We start from the raw sequence: 18,182 nt of genomic DNA on the forward strand, positions 1-18,182 counted from the left end.
ACATGTTAAAATTATTTTTTAAATGTTTTCTATTTTATTTTTTAATATTAAAAAAATAGAAAATGTTTAATAGTTACTACGATAACAGTATGGAGGATAGATTAGAAAAGGCAGGAAACAGAAGAAAGGAGATCAGCTGGAGACTACGAAAAAGAGATAAGATGTTTGAAGATTTGACCTAAGAGGGTGACCATGAAAATAGCGAGAAAAGGGTGATTATGAACAACATCTAAGGGGTAGAATCTGTAGACCTGTGACTGAGTTGATTGGTCAGGGTTCAAGGGTGATGCCAAGTCACTAACCTGAGGAACCAGATGAATGGTGGTCCTGCAGTCACAGGCAACTACTGATCTGCTTAATATCACAAAACAATAGTTCTTACTTTCTAGAACTGTACGTAAATGGAATGCAGTGTACCCTTTTTGCCTGGCTTCTTTGTCTCAACATAATTGTTTTGATATTCATCCCGGTTATGTATAAAAATAGTTCTTTTTTATGGCTTTGTAGATGTAGTTTTATTGATTGCCAATCAACGTAGCCTGTCCCTTCCTTGCTGATTTGCTCCCTGGCTTGTCACCACACGAGATTTATTCTCCCTTCCCTCACCTACCCCCTGCCCTACCATATCAAAATCCAAAGCTTCCTGAAATCTTCTTGTCACCATTGGATGGGCAATGATAATACCAGAGGGATTTCTTGATAGATTGCAAAATGTTGCATTAACAAAATATTAAGTGAACAATATTCTCAAGGGGGTCAGATAAGGTAATCCTCAAAGTCCCATTCTCAAAAATTCTCTGATTTGCTGCATTTCTGCTTAGTTCATGGTCCTACAAATGAACCATCATTTCTAATATGGATTTGCTAAAGACGCAAAGATAGCCAGTGCTAGTGAGATAAGGCTAAATGAACACTCCAGTTACCATGTTTGGAGTTGCCCTCACATTCATCTTTTGGTTGGCCTATGCAGAAAATAAACAACAAGCAAATTAATAAGTAAATACCAGAACACTAAGTTCCACATCATTATCATTTTGTGATTCTCAGGGCTACCATACGGATCAAATTCAACTGGTATCCCGAGGACTCCAGTGCTGCCTTAGAAAAATAATTAGTCTGGCATACCAACATCTAGGCAGTTGGCTGAAGCCTGATTCCAGGAAATAAGCACTTTGACAGAGTGACAAGCATGGATGCCCAAGGGAAGGAGAAGCCCTGAAAGAGTTGTTTTAAGTAGCTGCTTAATGATTGAGCACCTTGAAATGCTTTCACTTGGCAGGGTGAAATTATACTACCTAGGGATGTCTGGGTGGCATTTAAAGTTGACAGTAATGAGTGTTGGTTAAAAAAAAAAGAAAAAGAAAAAGTATTTTATTGCTCTAGCAATTGCTAGACCTCCTGAAACATCTCCATTCTTTACAACTGTGCTAAGAAAAAAGAACAAAGAAGAAGGAAGGAAGGGAGGGAGGGAGGAAGGAAGGAAGGAAGCAAGGAAGGAAGGAAGGAGGGAAGGGAAGGGAAGGGAAAGAAGGAAGGAAGCAAGGAAGGGAGGGAGGGAGGAAGGAAGGAAGGAAGGGTGTTTCTACCTTGGTTGACTTGTTTCCAAAGACTCCTGTAACAGTTTAAAAGCTAACAGCAATTGATAACAACTCGCCAGGCTTTGTGCTCAGTGCTTTACAAGCATTAGCTTATTTAACCTTCACAACTGTGTGTGAAGCATTATTTCCCCTTTCTTTAAGTGCTAAAACCAGAGAAATCCTAGGCAAACAGGTACAAGTTAGTTATTTTACGAGACTGCATAAAAATGAATCTTTCTCTTTAACAAAGCTTCTCCAAGTTAAATGAAGGGACATTATAGGGTGTAAAGAGAGAGGGCGCCACTGAGTCTTCATTGCCACTGCTAAGAGCAGCTAGACCTTGGACAGGTCACATGACCTCTCCGGGCTTCCTTTCCTTCCTTCTTAAAAGGGTGGATAAACAGTCCTAGCCCTGGCTGCACACTAGAATCACCTGAGGAACTTTGAAAAACTGCCAGTACCAACCCCGCTCCCGCCCTCATTCCTGACTGAATCTCAGAATGTCTGCAGGTGGGGTAAAGTATCTGGCTATTGCAGGGAACAAAGTATGTATGTCCCTACCTCTTTGAGCTAACAATTTAGTGGGAGAGCAAAAAGGAAAACAAAGATCACATACATATATATATATATATATATACATATATATATATGAAACACTTATATTCATATATATATCTGAGTATATATGAATATATACATATATATTTGTATTGATATATATTAATATATATCAAATATATATTATATATATATAAAACATTTGTGGCAAGTGCTATTAAGAAAAAGGAGAAAGAATGGTGTTATATAAGAGAGAGTAATAAAGAAAACACGATTAAAGGGAGGTGGAGGCGTCTGGGCAGACCTTACTGGGTGTCAGAAGAACCGGAAATGGGAATTGGTTGGGCACAGTGCAGGGGAAAGAGCTTCTTACTTGGTTGGATACATATCAAACTTGGTTGTCTCTTTCCATTACATATGCATACATATACACATACACACACAGATATATTCTTATGTGTACATATAGAATAACTTGTTTGAAGACTCCGAGCCAGACAAGCAAGGTGCAAAGGACAGGACAAAGTGACCGGGAGTGCTGCCTTAGGGAGGTCAGCAGCAGCTGGAACATGTGACAGGTTGTACTGAGGATCTTAGTTTTTATCTTAAGTATACAATAGCAATAGCAAGCCAGTGATGGTTTTAGGCAGGAGAGTTACATATTAAGATTTGTCTTTTAAAAGATCTCTTGTGATTAAATGCGGAGATAGGTTTGGTTGGGGCTAAAGAAAAAAGAGGGGAAATTTAGAGGATACTGTCATAACCTGATGAACCTTTTGTTCCTTAATGATGCCAAGTTTTAGTAGAATTCTAGGTACCGGTGGAGACTGAATAAAGAGTGGAAGAACAGGAGGCAAGAAGTTGGACAGAATGCAAGTGACATAATTCATTAAAAATCAGGAAATTGCTTTGTACTGAATTTAGAGTAGTGCCTTTGACTTAATACACGCTCTTCTCTTCTCATGGGCTTACTCTGGTCCCAGACGAGCACCCCGAGTTGCCCTGCCCCCATTCCTATTCTCTTACCCATTGTGTTTCTTCTTCCTTGTCATTGTTTGTATTTCTATTCCAAGGCTTAGGGTGCCATTCAACCCTGTAGCTCCCATTTTTCCATCCTTGCAAGGGTTTCCATTGTGCACTAGAGCATGGTTGGAGGAAGACACTAATTGTGCAGGGTTTGGCCAAGCATTGATTATGTAGCATTTTGTGCCCTGCTTGAGTGGCTGGTCCACTGGCTGCAGTCCATTTCCTAATGGAGAGGTGTCAGCTTCACAAAAACATCACCTCGATTGGCACTCATTACCACCTTTCAGAGCCATCATCACCCAAAGGCTCAGGAATGAAAGGTCAGCAGGAAAATGAACTTCCGCTCACAACTTCTGGGGTGACCCCTGGCTTCTGATCATGCAGGGAGCAAGGGCTTTTGGGGAACAGGGCTCGCCGCCTTTCTGTTCTTACAGCAGATGTTTCTTGAGAAGCCAGCCTCATGACACTAATCTTCAGTTCGCCCACTGACTGGACTCACAGCAGAGCTCCGTCTTATTAAATTTCTGCCCCTGCCCTCCTTTCCCAGTGATTCCCAGTCTCCCCACTCCCAGCCTCTAGAGGGTTCGGACTGCAGATGGTTCTGGAGAAGGAGGTGGCAGTAGCACGCCTGTGCCCCAGCAGGTGTAAATTCACAGCGCCCACATCCTTATCCAGACAGTGGTTGAGCCATCGCCCAAAGACTTCTTAAGTAAAAATAGCTCCTAGTCAAAGACAACTTTTCAGTATAGAAAGTACATTCACATGAGTTCTTTCCCTTTGATCCTCATGACACCTTGTGAGGGGCACAGGGCAGGCATTGTTATTAGCCCCATTTTACAAATAAAGGGATAGAGAACAGAGGCTGGTGACTTGCCCAAGGTCCCACAGTCCTTTATGGTGGAGCTCGCTCACCAAACTGAACTGTTTTAAGGTGTAGGGGCATATGGATCAAATGAGATCACATGCACCAAAGCACTTTGAAAGCTGGAAAGCACTATATATTTGTATTCATTTCTTGAGGCTGCAGTAATAAACTCCCACAAAATGAGTGGCTTAAAATAACGAACTTATTCTTTCCCAGCTCTGGAGGCCAGAAGTCTGAAATCAGCAGGACCTCTCTTCCCCTGGGGAGCTTTAGGTGAAATCTGTTCTCTGCTTCTTCTAGCTTCCAGTGGATTGTCGCCATTTCTTTACTGGAGGCCACTTCACTCCAATCTCTACCTATGCGGTCACGTTCCCTCTTTTGCTTCTCTGTGTGTTCTCTTCTGTCTCAAATCTTCCTCTGCCTTTCTCTTAGAAGGATACTTGTTATTGAATTTAGAGTCTACTCTCTAATCCAGGGTGATCTCCTCATCTCAAGATCCCTCATTTAATTCCATTTGCAAAGATGCTTTTTCCAAACAAGGTACCATTCATAGTTCAGTGATTGGGACATGGATGTGTATACAGTATTTAAGGCTGTCACTGGTGATGGTGCCGATGGTAATGCTGCTGGGGATGTGGCAGAGCCCTGGCACTGTCCAGTAGTCCAGATGCCCCCCTTTTCCATCTCTGACAATCAAGCCAAGGCAACATAACCTAGTAGTTAAGAACATAGACTAGAGCCAGCTTGCCTAAGGTTCAAATCCTAGTTCTACCACTTGATTATGTGACGTTGAACAACTTCCTTAATCTCTCTGGGTCTTCTTTTCTTCCCTTGTAACATGAAGGTAACTAAGTCTTTTCTCACAGGGTTATTGCAAGGACCAAATGATTTAATTACATGTAAAGTGCTTAGACCAGTGTCTACACTACAGAAATATTAACTATAATTATTCCTTAGGTGGCACTATGACTCATGGTAAGTTCTCTCACCTCACCTGTTTATCATTCAGTAATGATTTTGGTAAATAATGGACTTGCTCCTCTGGAGAAGTATTTTTTAATCAGTCACTAATCCTAAGCATTTCTGGGTATGTTTTCTAAAAAGGAACATTCTAAATTATGTGTAGGAAAAAAAAACCTAAATGCAATGAGAAGGGATGATTGTTTTAAAGTCTTCCATTAGCTTCTCATTTGATCCTGAAGGTTCTAATGTCTTTTGAGCTCATTATTCAACCTAAAACTTCAGTTTGTCTTACTAGGATTTAGAAGAGTTCTGCAGGCTGACAAGTCTTTAAAATATTAGATAGAGACATTTAAGAGAATGCAGTGGTTTCTAGAAAGGATTAAGTGTTTGAGCAAAATGTTACAAAGTGGAATGATATTAGATTGACTCACTTGTGTAGCTTCAACCCAAACAAGTAATGTTAGGTTTCCTGGACTAGAGCTGATTACTACTGTGCTTCTTTTGGGTTTTATTTATAATAAACTCTATTGCTTTTTTCTAAATTTGTCCAGTTTCTCCCACTTTAATCTCAGCCAGAGGCACAATGTCAGAAGAGAAGTAAAGAAATGAGTTTTTGCTCCTGAAATTAGGCTTACCGGGACAAGCATTAAGTTTGGCATCTCATTAGTGTATCCAAAAGAAAATGATGGGGGAACCTAAAGGCTGTCATAAAAATAAATGTTGACAGAGAACAGACAAGCTGGAAGGAACCTTGGGTATCAATTTATACAATTCCCGTAACTTCATTTTTTAAAAACTTTTTCATTGTGAAAGTAAAGTATATTCATCAAAAATTTTGGAAATCATGAAGAAGTGCCCCCCAAAACTAAATAAAACTATTTATAGTAGTCTTACTATCCAGAGATAAATACTACTAATATTTTTATTTTCTTCCAAGATGCGATTTTCTTTCCGGGGTTGGAACCATGCTGCTGAAATTAGAAATGCTTCTCCTCTCTAGTATTTTGATCCCTTTTTATTATAACAAGATAACTGTTATTATAAAAGACAGAGACAGATCAAAAGAGTCTCCCTCTCCTTTGAGTCCTATCTCATTACAGTGCCCAGGAGTATCTAGTTGTCCACACTATTCTGTCCTCTGCCCAAAAACAGGACTGTGCAACTGTCCTCCCAGTTCCACATAGCCCCTCAAGTGGATGAAGCAGGGTTGTCTTCTGCCAGCTGAACAACAATACTAGAAGGCAGTCATGGATGCATGTCTTTTTCTAGGACAGTTGAAAACATTAATAATAATAGTCACAATTAACTGAAATCTTTCTATCTAGATACTTTGAATTCAATAACTCATTTAATCCTGACAATATTCCAATTAGGTGATTTACCCTCGATAGGTGAGGAGTCAGGCTTTGAGCCCACAGTAGTCTTGCCTTTAACTACCTTAGAAGAACTCCTATAGGGATTCGGACAGTGTGATGGTGATACCAAAGCTACAGAACATTCTAGCGATGAGGAGAAACTGGAGGAGGTTCCAAACTGAAAATCTGAAAGTGAGTTGGAAATTCAGGATTTATTAAAATGTGAGATGTTATCATACTTAGAGAAATTGAGTGAATTTAATGATATTGGGAAGTATTTTGTTTTGTTTTAAAATTAGTCATCCATTGAAGTGATAATTGTAATATTATATAATACTTAGGTTTATCTTCTTTTATATTTTCGAAAAAGAATAATCAAATAGAGAAGTCTGCTGATTTTGCCTTGGCCAACTCCCTCAAGGGAAGGCCATAGCTCAGGTGAGAGGCCACCATCTACTAGGGAGAGTCAAACAGTGGGAAGATCATGGGGCTTCAGATTCAAATTCCTGCTCCACTGTTTGCTAGCTAATGTATTTACTAGGTGCTCCTTGTTCACCCTTTTTACAAAATTTCTTTTTAAATTTTTTTTCAGTTTTAATTTTAATTCCAGTATAGTTAACACAACAGTGTTACATTAGTTTCAGATGTACAATATAGTGATTCAGCAGTTCAGTACATCACCCAGTGCTCATCATGACAAGTGCCCTCCTTAATCCCCATCACCTGTTTCACCCATCCCCCCACCCATCTCCCCTCTGGTAACTGTCACTTTGTTCCCTATAGTTAAGAGTCTGTTTCTTAAGAAAGAATCCTAAGAGTCTGTTTGTCTCTCTTTTTATTTTCCTTTGGTCCTTTGTTTTGTTTCTTAAATTCCACATATGAGTGAAATCATATGGTATTTGTCTTTCTCTCACTGACTTATTTCACTTAGCATTATACTCTCTAGCTCCATCCATGCCATTGGAAATGGCAAGATTTCATTCTTTTTATGGCTGAATAAGATTCCATTATATATATATATATATCTCACATCTTCTTTATCCATTCATCTATCTTTGGACACCAGGGCTGCTTCCATAATTTGGCTATTGTAAATAATGCTGCTATACACATAGGGGTGTATGTATCCCTTTGAATTAGTGTTTTTATAGTCTTTGGGTAAATACCCATTAATGCAGTTACTAGATCATAGGATAGTTCTATTTTAACTTTTTGAGGAATCTCCATACTATTTTCCAGAGTGGCTGCACCAGTATACATTCCCACCAACAGTGCACAAGGGTTCCTTTTTCTCCACATCCTTGTCAACACTTGTTGTTTCTGTGTTTTTTATTTTAGCCATTCTGACAGGTATGAGGTGATATCTCAATGGGATTTTGATTTGCGTTTCCCTGATGATAAGTGATGTTGAGCATCTTTCATGTGTCTGTTTGCCATCTGTATGTCTTCTTTGGAGAAATGTCTGTTTATGTCCTCCGCCCACTTTTTAATTGGATTATTTGTTTTTTTGGGTGTTGAGTTGTATCAATTCTTTATATATCTTGGATACTAACCCTTTATTGGCTATGCCATTTGCAAGTATCTTCTCCCATTCAGTAGGTTGCCTTTTAGTTTCGTTGTTTCCTTCGCTGTGCAGAAACTTTTCATTTTGATGTAGTCTCAATGTTTTTGCTTTTATTTCCCTTGCCTCAGGATACATACCTAGAAAAATTTGCTATCGCCCATGTCAAAGATCCTTGCTCATCCTTAATTTCCTAAATAGAGAAATGGAATAAAATCTCCTTTGCAGTATTTTTGTGAGGATTAAATAAGACGCTGTATGTAAAGTGCCTGGCAACAGAAGTTAGTTAAGAAATAAATAACTTTTATTATCTGTGCTTCCTCCTGACAGTTCATTGTTTTCAAAATATAGTATACCCAACAGGGAAAGAATGTCTTCATACATTCTAGCCTTGGCAATGCAATACCTACCATGGTGGATAATGGTAATCAAGCAGGATGAATGCAGAGGTTAGAGAGAAATAGTATATACCCCTCCCTGATACAGTGCCCCTACTTACCCAGGCAGGGGCAGCAGCTGGGCCAGGAGGCTGGGAGCTGGCTGGCTTTCTGAGGGCAACTGGGATCAGATGAAAAAAGAGCAGAGAGGGGAAAAGAATCTCTCCCAAATGCTCTGCTAATCAGCTCCTTTTAAAGCCCCTGAATCTTCCCAGGCTCATCCCGAGTCTTCAGTCTATGCTCCCTATGTCCGTTGGGGATGCAGATAAAGATAAAATAGTTGGAAATATGACTCAGCTACATTATAATATTACATATGAGAGGTCTGGGACAGGATGGTTGAGAATAAAATAATTACAACCCCCACAGGATCTTGCCTTTGACATCTCTCCTTTGAAGAGTCCAAACAGCCTTGCCAATAACAGGCTCATCCTTGCTCCCAACATTGCTAAGAAAAGGAAAAGGGACAAAAGGAACAGAGAGACTGTTCCAGGGCCCTAGTCAGTGAACCACCAGTTATTGGGCTCTGAGGAGTACTAACAGCCGTGGAGGAGCTCACAAACTTTAAGCTACTGGTGGGGCCCAAATTAATTGAAGAGCTAAGTGGCAGAAGCAAACGAACAGTGAAGTAGTTTCCCCTGAGACTTGAGTTTTGACTGTAGCAGGGTGAGGTGAAGCTTGATTAAAAAAAAAAAAAAAAAAAAAAAAAAGATTGTTGAAAGGTCCTTGAACTCATCGGAGAGTGGTGGGAGCAAATTTGCCTGAGAACTTCAGGGATCTTCTGTGAGGGAAAGGACCAAAGCCCCAACCCCTCTTCCCTGTGATTCAAAGTGACTTGAAATCTCTTGAGGTGAACAAAGGGTTAGCAGGTGACCCTCGTCACCACCCAGGAACAAGAAAGGCAGGGAAGTCCCTGAAACAAAACTACTTGGAGGGAAGAATGAGACAAGAGAGAGGGGCTGGGTCCTGCTATGAGCCAGCTGGTTGAAAGGAGAACAGCAGAGGAACCTGTTCTCCACAGGGCCGACTGGAGCCTCAGGATGTGACAGTGAATCAATCTAAGCCAGTTTCACTGCGAGTCAGGCCAGGGTTGGTGTGGAAACCTCTTGCCTGAGAGTAGCGCCAAAGGGTGGAGGGTGAGGGATTATCCTCTTTTCTTCCTGAAGAACTGTTGCAGCTGATCCCTGAAGAAGGCTCTTCGTTGAATCATGGGGGATGGGAAGCAGAGCCCAGCCATGCCACCACCAGGAAGCACTCTTGGTTGTGCTAGGAGAGACTCTTTGCAGACCCCCTTGGCTTCAGCTGCTTCCAGCTTCCCTAGAAACAGCTGCAAAGGTATTAGTTTCTGCTGGAGGGGCACAGCAAAGAAAAGAGATTGGTTTTCCTGCTGATCTGAACGGCAGTGGGCTTGAGAGTTGTATTTTCGGAGGCCAGCTGGGTGGCCATCATTTCTATCCCCAAACTGATGCTGAGAGTGCCGTGGCCCAGAGCTTGGGCTCCGTGGTCAGACACACCTGAGTTAGAATGCTGCCCCTGTCACTCAGTAACAGTCCTTGAGCCAGTGGCTTAAAGTTCCTCAGCTCGTTTCCTCCTGTGTTCTTATTTTCAAACGGGGACAGTAACGATGCCTGTCTCATAGGGTTGTTATGAAAGCACCTAGTAAGCCTCAACAAATGTCCAATTAAACAAACAAAGACCAAATCAGTGCCAGGCCCATTCCATGGGAAGAGAACTGCGTTTGGCAAGCATCTCAGATGGATATAGCAAGTAGTGTGTGAGCAACGGCGAGCAGGATACTTCACTAACACGGAGAGATCATGCTGAGAAATAACGAGCAATTTGGTGAGGAAGGGGCAAGTGAATTTGGGACAGGCCCAGAGCATTCAGAAGAAGGGCTTGGATGATGAGTGGATTCAGACAAGAATCAAGGCATCCCAAGTCTAAAACAACTGCACCCTTTCTGGTATAATTTTTCATTCATTCTCCCTTTTCAGTTTTGTACAAGGACATTCTCTATTTTAGTATTTCCTCCACTTGTTTCTCTCTTCCCCCAAATCTTTCTTGAGGATTCTATTTCCATCGTTTTGTTACATCTTTTGATTTCAATTCGCGTTTGAAAATAATACGCGTGCTGTTACTCATTTGGTGCTTTGGTCAAACATGTTCTACGTAAGACATGAGAATGCACTCCTCTGAAATCTTTGGATGTGAAGAACAAATGGTACCTCTCCCGGGATGGTAGTGGAAGAGTCATAAAGCTTCATACGTCAGGAATCTTCTTGACAGGCCTTCCTAGGCCTGAGTCCAAGATGAAGCTGAGAAAAATGAAAAGGGATTTGGCTGACAAAGCAGATGACAGGCAGGGAGAGCCAGTGAAAGGGAATTGGCCAATGGCAAAAGGGGAATTGGCAAGGCTTTGCGAAACCCCTTGCTGGAAAACCATAAACCTCAGATTGTCCGTCTGGCGCATCAGGCCTCAGAGGCAAATCATTTTTGCCTGTGGAAGGTGCCTGCCAGGAAGCTGCACCTCAGGGGGTGCCTTTGGAAAAGGGGATCATGTCTGGATCAGTGCCCAACATTAAGTGGATGGGGATGAGAAGAAACGGCTCACAATGAGATCTCTGAGGGCTGGGAGATGGGGAGCCACTCCAGTGGCTGACACTTGTGAGTCACAGCGATGGGAAAAGAAGTTGAGAAACAGAGGAAGAGGACAGGATGCTGGGGAGGGAGGGGGTGGGGGGGGGGGTGGGAAGCAGCTTTGTTTCTTCAGTCAGAGGTTGTCAGGGCCTGTCTTCTTCTGTGACGGGTCTCCACTGGAAATTACTCATCGACCCTTTCGAAACTCAAGTCTGCCTTCCTCCAGGTGAATAAGCCACTTGTACGGGTCTCCCAAATGAGTGCTTCCACTGTGAAAAATCTCCCTCAGAAATAAAATGCGTGTTTATGTACATGATCTCGACCTAGGCTGAGCTGACACCTGGGAGCAGGGCTGATCCTTGCCAGGTGAGAGAGCAGGGCCTTCACTGCAGAGCCCTCCGCCTTCTTCAGTGTCCTTTTCCCTTGTCTCTGGGTCATACTTTTGGCTTCCAGGCCATCCAGAATCCTGTTTCCGGCCTTCTCCCGTGGCCTCCCGCTCAATTCTTTCCTTCCTGAGAGTGCTGGTTTATGACCTGTATTTCCTTCATCTCCCCTACCAAGATTTCCTTGATAATATATTTCCTTTACTTCGAGAATTAGGGGGAAAAAAATCTTCACGCTAAAGGGTTAATAACGGGTAATAATTGAGTGTGACAACCTCTGCTAGGCACGCCGCCCGAGCCTACTTCTCCCCAACCCGTTGTCATGTCTGGTACGCAGAGAAAAGTTTTCCATACACTGTGATAAATGAAAGTGAGAGACAATGGGCCACAGAGGGCTCGAAAGCGATCGATATTTCTGGGCTTCTGAAACCCTTCTGTGCACATCAGTTGGGAAGCTGTGTCTTAAGCCAGGGTTTTTCAGAGGTGCTGCAGTGAGCCGTCGCAGTCTGCACATGTGTCTCCGAAGGAGAGTGGGCCTGATCCAGTGGGGCTTCCACTTCAGCTACAGCATCTCTGCTTTTATGTCTTCTTTATGAGACCTCTGAATACAATTTTATGGAAAGGAAGAGTGTTGGCAGCTTAAAGTAGCTAGAAAATCATTACCTTAAATCCAACAAATAAAATCCTTCCTGATAGACGCTCAGGCAACCATAACAGAGTGATGAGGGATTTATTCTGAAGACAGGGGTTTTCTGGACCCTTCTACCATATCATTCAGGCAATATAGTTTACTCCACACAGACCTCCCTGTAGGCAGGCCCCGCACATGATCTGTGCATATCTTGCCCCTCTGGCTATAGAGGTTTTGTTTCTTTAAAAACTTCCATGCTTGGGGCATCTGAGTGGCTCAGGCAGTGGAGCGTCCAACTCTTGGTTTCAGTTCAGGTCATGATCTCAGGGGTCGTGGGATCGAGCCCCACATTGGGCTTCGTGCTCAGCATGGAGTCTGCTTGGGATTCTTTCTCTGCCTCTATCCCTCCTGCTTGTGTGCACTGCGCTCTCTCTCCCTTAAATGAATAAATACATCTTAAAAAAAATTTTAAAAATAGAAACTCTGATGCTTGAAAAAGTTTTCCTCGCACCAGCAGGTAGATTAATGCCAGAGCTTGCTCATGTCTTAGCTCAGCGAAACCAAAAACACCATCGCTGTTCTTGCCTTTGGTACCTTTCGTATTGCATTTTGATTTGTTTCTGCCACTTTTCAAAAGCCATACAACATGCAGAAGATCAAAGCTGCTGAGAGAAAGCCGAGCAAACCAAGTGCTTGTAGGTTGGCTGAGGTTTCCAGAGATTGAGGCATTGATTTGTTTACTATTATAATTAATTATTTTGTTGTTTTTACTGTATGTATTTCCACCCCTGCCTTGTTCCAGAAAAATTTTCAGAATGGGAAATATTCACTGAATTGTGTTCTGTAGAAGAGATTTAATCTCAAATTTCAGGTTACTTGGCATTTGATGAATACATAATTTCAAAACTATCAAGGATTTTTTTTAATTTTATTTATTTATTTGAGAGAGCGTGTGGCCAGAGAGTGGGGGCCACAAGTGGGGAGGAGGGACACCGGGGGAGGGAGAAGCAGATCCCCTCCTGAGCAGGGAGCCCAATGAGGGGCTCAATCCCAGGACCCTGGGATCATGACCTGAGCCAAAGGCAGACACTTAACTGACTGAGCCACCCAGTCACCCCCAAAACTAAGAAGGTTTATTGTGAAATTATTTTAGCACTTTCATTGCCTGATTTTCATTTTAAACGTTGTATTAAAATAAAGTATCAGTGAGAGTTACAAGTGTGTGTGTGTGTGTGTGTGCATGCTCCCGTGTGTGTTTTTCGTTTATATTCCACGTCCTATGAAGAAAAACAATAGTTTTATAATTTAGGGTGAATGTCTTAAAATACTGGCAAAGTTTTACCTTTCAGCCAGGATTTACCAGTAACATTTTTCTATTTATAAGTGGAATTTTGAAAACACACTTGAAATTTGCTTCTTCACCTTTAGAAGTTTTTCTACCAGAGTTTTTTTAAATTGCTTTTCAGAAGCAATGGAGGAGAGTGGAGATACAGAATTAGTTAGAACAGACTCGTTTCTGTGACCCTTGCCTCAAATTCTCTTTCTAAACTTCTGAAAGCTCTGGATACAGTTGTCTGATTTATTCTGGATACTTCTGGGCCAGTGAAATTCCAACCTTCAAAATAAAAAGTTTTAGGAAGAGGCCAATTAAGGTTTATTTCTTATCAAATAAATCTGTCTCCAGCCAAGAGAACCTGTGCTTACAAGGATCTCATCACCTCCTGAAGCAGGATTCATGCTCTTGAAAACAAAGAAGTCAGCTAGTCAAGACTGTTTCTCTTGCTTCCAACTCTGGCCTACCCTCTGTTGCCTTTTTACTGTTCTCATGTGTTATCCTCTCTGTGTGGCATTTTATTTTAAAATATTTCAATACGAACATTGTGACGTCGTCGTTGTATTTACAAGTTAACTCTAACCATCCTCCAAGTGCAGTTAGCTCGTCTTTAAAGTACCCTATCGTAGGCAGCTACCCTGTAGAAGTGGTTAACTGACAGACGAAGTGCCCTAGCTAGAATCAACATCATCTACTGATGGTCTCAGCATTGTAAATATAATTAGCCAAGCTTATGCTAGAAGGCTTACCGATTAGTATAAGGGATGTTTAAAATAGTTTTTAAGTGGTGAAAACAGTAGTATTCAAAAAGGTGGTTGGGTAGTAGTGCCGTGAAGGAACGTTCTGGAATGAATACAAATGGTTCAAACTTGAGGTCTAGACCTCTGAATTCCTCCCCTCCACAGAGCACCTTGTGCCTGACACAGCACAAAGCTGGCCACACCTGCCATCAGAATATGATTGCCTCAAATTCAATTAAGCCTTTTTATGGGAAATGCTGAACAGGAGGCCCGGGTAAGAGAGGGCCCAAGGGTAAAGGGTGGGACTTCTCAGCTACCGAGCAGGCTTAAGACTATTTTTGAGTCTGTTTAGGTGTTGTCAGAATATTGCCTAAAACTTCTTTTCATTATAATACAACTTCTGGTAGCAAGAATGTGGGGAAAGGAACAGATAAGCTCTCCCATTCTCTCACCCTTCTAAACGGCTAGAGGCTATTGACATTTACCAGAAAAACTTTCTATTTGCCAGAAGACCGGTTTGGCTTGGATGGATTGCTGTGCCATGCAAATTTCAAATCTATGCTTCAAAGTCCAAGAAGGGCTCACTTACAGATATCAAAGGTTTATTTAGATAAAGATGTTAGCGCCTTTTTTTTTTTTTTTTAAGATTTTATTTATTTATTTGACAGAGAGAGACACAGCGAGAGAGGGAACACAAGCAGGAGGAGTGGGAGAGGGAGAAGCAGGCTTCCCGCCGAGCAGGGAACCTGATGCGGGGCTCAATCCCAGGACCCTGGGATCATGACCTGAGCTGAAAGCAGACGTTTAACGACTGAGCTACCCAGGCGCCCCAAGATATTTAGCTTTAAGGTTGTATTTTTTTTCCTGGAATTTTGGGACTGATTGCATTCTCTATCCCTTTCTCAATTGTTAGAACTGCTTAGAGGCCTTATACTTGTGTCTGAACACCACCACTGTGATTTCTGGGATATTTTCTGAACCCTTTTAAATTCTGGGACCCCACAAGTTTCCTTCTTAAGCAATAATTATGCTCCTTTTCTGTGGCATTTCCTTATAAAACACTGGATCCTGAACAGGTTGCCAATCCAAAGCCACCGAGGAAAGGGGACAAGCTGGGTAAAAGATTCCCTCATTCTGTGCTGGCTGTGATAGGCAAGCATTGCCCAGGGATCAGGGAGGGACCCATTGAGGACCCTAGGCTTCATGCCTGCAGGATTTCTTTTGAGATTTCATGCCTATCAAGTTCATCTTCAAAGAACACAATGCCCGTCTGATATTTTATTATTGTTTGAATGAGAGTCAACCACTGACTAATTGTGTCTGGAACATGTCAGGCCAGAGCCTGCCTTGGTGGGAGAGGTTAGACAAGATGACTGGGACCGTGAGGGGGAATTGAGAAACCCCCTTGTGGAAGCATCAGGGTAGAAAAAGGTAGCAGAATTTGGTATTAGTAATGGATTTTGTTTTATTCTGCTCTCTGAACTTTTGGACCCCCGGGAGCCTTGGAGGGGCCCGTTGGCCTAGAGTGGGTCAGCACGCTCCCTAGGGCTACAGGGCTATGCAGCAGGGAGCCTTTGGGGGCAGCACTCAGGTGCAGATCTCAGGGAGACTTGGGGCTGCAGCGCTGGGCGGGCATCCAGGGGCCACCCTGTCCTGCTTCTCCCATAAAGATCAGGGCACAGGCAAAGACAAGGAACATCTTCCAAGCAGTAATAAGGTCTTGAATACAAGAAAGCAGGCAGCCAGAGCACATCAGCTTGAAATAAGAGCAGACTGGTGTGTCCAAGGGAATGCAAGCCAGGTTTCACCAAATTTTTATTGAGCACAATAAAAATGTTGATATGATGTTGATATGAGAATCCTAAGGTATAATAATCATAACTGGGTCATTATGCTTAACATATGGTCCTCATTTCATATGGGGATTCGGTCATTTTCTGTTTCTATTCTTTTCATGTAATCTGGAGTTCTGTAACCATCCTGTCCTTATAGATAATGACCTGGCATGGTTGGCTTCTCCCTGCTCATGGAAGTGACAGTTCTGGGGCCACTAGCTGAAGATGGCTTTAAGCCATTTATTTCCGGGTCTCCATCACATCCCACACTCACCAGTTTTAACTATATTCAAAGAATTGCTGTCATGGTCCTGACCAGGCTGAGAAGTAAATGATCCGTCACTTAAATATTGTGTGAATCTTAAATGAGGAGATGAATCTTTAGATTACCTTTGAGAAAGCTTCAAGCTGGGTTATCTCTGACACAAATTGGTTCTCCCCTCTGCAGTACCTGAAAACTATTCTAGAACCCAGCCATGTTTCTGCCCTCACTTGAATTGCCTCTGTTTCAGAAGTGACCTGGTGCTCCCACGGTGTCAGTTCTCTGGGTAGATTCACCAGTTCCACATTTGGGAAAAGCCTGAGCCTGGCCCTGGATTTCTGCCAGTTCTCAGAGACGCTTACACTCTCATGGACCTTCCTACCTCTGACTTCTGGGACTACATATGCTGTCTCTGCATCAGCCTCTCTTCATCCAGGTGCAATTGCCATTTTATATATTAAAAAATCACTCTGTGTTTCATGAATAATACGTTATACTGAAGGCTTGCGACTCATGGGTCAGAGTACATGCATGGATCATATCACCTAACAAGGCCTCACAGGGTCCTCGTGCCTCTCTCTCTTATTCCCCAACCTCCCTTATTGTCCCCGGGAGCTCCATGATCCTTTCCCTCTGTTAAGCAAATGAACCCAGTTCCCTTAGCTCCTACCTGTACCCTTCTATCAGTGACCTCACAGAACCAAGCGTCCTCTATATAACGAGACCCATGCTCATGAGAAAATAGCTAGAAATATAAATAACAGCAACAGAAATTCAGTTGCAGGTATTTATTAGTTGATTGAAATCGAGTCTGAGTCTCCGCCTCCATTAAAAGGCAGCACGGTATTTTTTTGTTTGTTTGTTCTATCTCATTTATTTATTTATTTATTTTTATTATGTTATGTTAGTCACCATACAGTACATCATTAGTCTTTGATGTATTGCATGGAGCACTGGGTGTTATACGCAAACAACGAATCATGGAGCACGATATTTTAGAAAAGGAGCTGAATTTAGAGTCAGCCCACTGGAGTTTAGAGCCAGCAACACCCCTCACTAGCCACAAGCCAGCAATCCATTTGGAGTCTCAGCTCATCATCTGAAGAGTGAAGATGTTGCTAATATTTTGCATCTTTCTACTGAACCAAGGAAATGATTTTTGCAACGCACTGTGAAAGGTTAGAGCAGTGATTCTCAGGACATTTTGAGCCGGACCACAACTGAGGAGTGCTGCTGGCATTTAGGAGTGCTGACTGCCCTGCAGTGTGAGGAGATCCTGCGTAACAGGACTGTCACACTAGCAATGGCGTCCCTGTGCGGAAACACTGTTTTTGAGCACAGTGTACGCGAAAGGTCTGTTACCTCTGACCTTCTGCCTTTCACACAAAATGCAGATGGACTTATACATGGTGTAGAGAATTCCTTAAAAAGATTTTCCTCATTCTGGATTATTTTACCACAGTCTTTGTTCCAAGGTGATAGTTTCTCTGGCATCTAGTATTCTGCCAACATTTTAATTATCATCTTGAGTCTTCTCCTATAAGGAGTGTTCCATTTAGGATGTCTTTGTTTAATCTTTCAGTCGAAACTATATTTTACCCTGCAGAAGACAAAAAGAAGGAGAATAAATGATGAGATAAATGCTGGGGGAATTTTGCAAATGGTGAAGGTACAGAGAAGCGGGTGATAAATGCCTTGGGCAACTACGCAGGCCACAGTAGTCGTCCTCCCAAGGCCCGCGTTATCTGGCATAAATAACTGCTGAGCTAAAGGCAGGTCAGGTTTCAAATCTTTTCCACTCACCCCCCTCAGCTGGCAGTATGCATAGTAGCCCTTAATAAGACCCAGGCCTCCAGCCCCCAGACCCCCGGGAGCCCCACGGTTCTGATTCTCTGGCTCTCCATCTGCCCATGAAGCTGTCGAGAGGTCCAACATCTGTAGAGCAGGCTCCTGATGTGCTGTTCTGGCCATGGTGAAGTGCTGGGGTGACCTGTCTACACTGTCCCTTATCTTCCCTTG

The sequence above is a fragment of the Phoca vitulina genome, unplaced genomic scaffold, assembly GCF_004348235.1.
Source record: "Phoca vitulina isolate PV1807 unplaced genomic scaffold, GSC_HSeal_1.0 scaffold6, whole genome shotgun sequence".
NCBI classification, from domain to species: Eukaryota; Metazoa; Chordata; class Mammalia; order Carnivora; family Phocidae; genus Phoca; species Phoca vitulina.